General features: G+C 36.7%; 1 pseudogene; it reads left to right on the forward strand.

The window, feature by feature from the left end:
- The first annotated feature begins 279 nt into the window (after window positions 1-279).
- Window positions 280-873, forward strand: LOC141511317 (diphosphoinositol polyphosphate phosphohydrolase 2 pseudogene; annotated as a pseudogene).
- Window positions 874-3,802: the final 2,929 nt, after the last annotated feature.

Genomic DNA, 3,802 nt, shown 5'->3' on the forward strand with positions numbered 1-3,802 from the left:
GTCCTTTTCTCCTCCCTGCCTGACTGCCTTTTAGTTCATTGAAATTTGGCTCCTGGAGTCGGGCGGCAGCGGCGGCGGCGGCGGAGCGGGCTCCATGGGGAGGCGCGGCGCGGCTGGCAGCAGCTGCGCAGCCCCCCTCGCCCGCGGGCTCTAGTGCCCCGCTCGGCCCTGCTTGGCCCCGCGGCCGCGCCCGCCTCGCCCCTTCCTTTCTCCCGGCCCCCTTCCCCGCGCCTTCGGACGGGTTTGGCGGCCCCCGAGCCCCGCCGGGAGCGGCGGGCCTCCGCCTCTATGATGAAGTTCAAGCCGAACCAGAGGAGGACCTACGAGCGCGAGGGCTTCAAGAAGCGGGCGGCCTGCCTGTGCTTCTGCAGCGAGCAGGAGGACGAGGTGCTGTTAGTGAGTAGCAGTCGATATCCAGATCAATGGATTGTTCCTGGTGGAGGAATGGAGCCCGAGGAAGAACCAGTTGGAGCTGCAGTAAGAGAAGTGTACGAAGAGGCTGGTGTCAGAGGAAAACTAGGCAGACTCCTGGGGATATTTGAGAATCAAGACCGCAAGCATCGCACTTATGTTTATGTTCTTACTGTCACTGAATATTGGAAGACTGGGAGGATTCTGTTAACATAGGAAGGAAGAGAGAATGGTTCAAGGTTGAAGATGCCATTAAAGTTCTTCAGTGTCATAAACCTGTACTTGCTGAGTATTTGGAAAAATTGAAGTTGGGCTGCTCACCAACCAATGGAAATTCCATGGTTCCCACCCTTCCAGACAACAATTCTTTGCATGTAACTTCTGCACAGACTTCGGGGTTGCCATCTTTTGTAAGATAAATACCTAGTTGACCATACACCGTTTCACAGGGAGAAGGCTTCTGTGTTTTAATATCCACGTTTTTATGTCTGAATTGTTATACACTCTATTCAGGCAGTTTTCATATTTTTCAGATGCTTTGAGATATTTCTCTTATTCTTTAACAATGTAAAAAATATTTCAGTAAGCCAAAGCCATATGAATTTTTTTTTAAGATGCCTTAACTGTGTGCCCTCTCCCTTTCCCCAAATTCATTTTTATTTTGTTTTTTCAGACTGTTCTGCATTCTGGTTTTCACACCAATCTACCTGGTATGGTTGTCTGGAGGTGTGTTTTTTTTTCGTTTTTTTTTTTCCTTCCTTAAGGAAGCCAAGGGGAGAGATGACTAGGTACTTTTCTAAAAGTATTGACTCATAGAAAGCAAACCTTCTCTAAGTGGTTTTTTTTTTTTTTTGGTGTTTAGAGCTCATTTCAAAAGATTATAATGTTTATAGTGCCACTTAATGTCTAAGATACATTATAGCCCTCACAATTTCTTGGAATTTAGAGAGAATAGATGTCTATTAAACAACATTTCTCTGCTATCTGAGGGTATTGTTTTGTATACATATGGTATCATTCCCTCATTAAAATTTAAACATAGGAGTTCTTTCTAATGCTGAGTAAGGATGACATTTCCGAATGAGATGCCACCATCATAGTACCTAAACCCTGGAAATATAATACAAAATAGGCTCATGAAAAGCAGCCTTAAAATTCATCTTCAATGTCACTGACCCTTTTGTGCAGAATATCCTAGGAAAAGCATAGATTTGTGTTTTTAATGGGAAAAAGCTACTTTATACAATTAGTCATTTTCATCATGGACTACATTTTTAATTCATTTTGTTTCATTAATCCACTGCTACAAAAAGCACACTGGCATAAAACTCAGATACTTTCTCAGTTTCTGCCATTCCTTTTAATCCCTGAGAGCTTCTTTGTTATCTTTCCTGGCATACAATAGCCAATAGAACTTAAAGATCCAGATATATAATGGGGAGCTTACCTTGATTTAGAAGAACATTTTAATGTTCTACAAACGCCTCAAATTTCACTCTCAATGAAAACAGGAGTGGGAAACTCTTGCATCACTTCCATTTGGAAAAAGATTATGATAGAGGGTTTTTAAATTCTTTTCACTCTTAAAACTTTTAAGACATCTAGAATTTAAGAATCCCATGCAAAATGCAAATAGTGTAAAAATCTAGCATTTTGAAGAGATGTGGGATTAAAAATCATTCTTCTATAAACATTTGTAAATACTTCTAAATGGTAAATACTGAGTGTAAAGTGGAAAGTACATGTAATTTAAGCATTTTATTATTCAGTAAACAGATCGTTAACCTACTTTTAAAACACAATTGTGTAAAATGCTGCTATAAATTAAAATTGAGTGCTGTTACACTTTTAGGAATTATTGGCGCACAGTTTGAAATGAGATCTTGTGCCATTCAAACACACCAGATCTGAAGTGCAAGTTCTAACTCACGTGAATAGGTTTGGAAAATGTATCATTGCTAACCAAAAGAAATGAAGAAAGTAGAAAGAGAAGATTGGGACAATTTCCTATTCTAAATTATGTAACTTGATTGAGAAATGTTATTCCTCCTTGTACAGGAAGTTAGACATCTTCTAAAAAATATTCTGGGCAAACCTTTTCAATCCCATAAATTGACTTAGAAAAAATCTCATGGGCTAGCTGTTTCTCAGAGTAACTTAGTCATTTGAGAAGTTTTTTTGAATAACACAGCCAAAAGAAACTGGATTTTTGTTTTATGGATTCAAGTTTTGTACATAAAACTACTCCCACTTAATATTCTATGACACTGGGGATTTTAAAAAAGCTTGTACATGGTATTCTTAGAGGTAATATTGCATGATCTTATTTTGTAACTCAAACTATGTATTTGATAAAAATGTAAAATTGTATAGTATTGATGTTCCCCAACTCAGAACAGTTGTTAGCCTATAAATATGTTGTTGTATAATTAAAAAAAAAGAAAAAAGAAAAAAAAAAGAAATTTATTTGGCTCCTTCCTGTATTACTATTCCTAGTCTTGTCCACTGGACCTACACAGATTAAATTTAATCCCTATTCTATAGGTTAGACTTTTAAATACTTGAAGATGGCTATCTGATGCCTACTATATTAAATCTTCTCTTCACAAACCTAAATATCCCTAATACCTAAAGCTATTCCTGATATGAATTAATTTCAAGTCAAACTAACTTTCCACCTCTGGATTAAATCCAGTTTATCAGGGTGTCTCTTAAAATGCAGCATTCAGACAAATGTTCCAAATGAAATCTGAACAAGTCAGAATATGAAGGCATTTTACCTGTCCTTGCTTAGGACATTGACTTCTATTAGGCAGAGGTTTGTAACTTGGTATCTATGAATTTGCTTGTTGATTTTTTAATATAGAGCTGTATTTAATATAATTGTTGCTTTAATATTATCCTTTGTAATTTACTGTATTTTAAGAATTTAAAAACATTTTTCTTATGAGTGGTCTATAAGATACAGACTGCTGAAGGGATGAATTTCAATTTCTCCCTCCCACCCTCCCACCATGGTCACCATCAAATAATGGTTAACAGTCTCATCAATAAAATAGCAAAAGTTCTACCACAAGGCAATTATATATATATATATATATATATATATATATATATATATATATATATATATATGTATATATACACACATATATATGTATATGTACACATATATATGTATATATGTATACACACACATATATATGTATATGTATATATATATATGTATATATATACACACACACACACACATAGAGAGAGAGAGAGAGAGAGAGAGAACTACAAAGAAAACCAACATAGCAAAACAGGGTCTCTCTCTGTTGTCTTTTTTCCAAACACACACACAAACACACATAAATACATACATATAAGTATACAAATGGATATGTCT

This window comes from Macrotis lagotis, chromosome 2 (genome assembly GCF_037893015.1).
Source record: "Macrotis lagotis isolate mMagLag1 chromosome 2, bilby.v1.9.chrom.fasta, whole genome shotgun sequence".
Taxonomy (NCBI): Eukaryota; Metazoa; Chordata; class Mammalia; order Peramelemorphia; family Peramelidae; genus Macrotis; species Macrotis lagotis.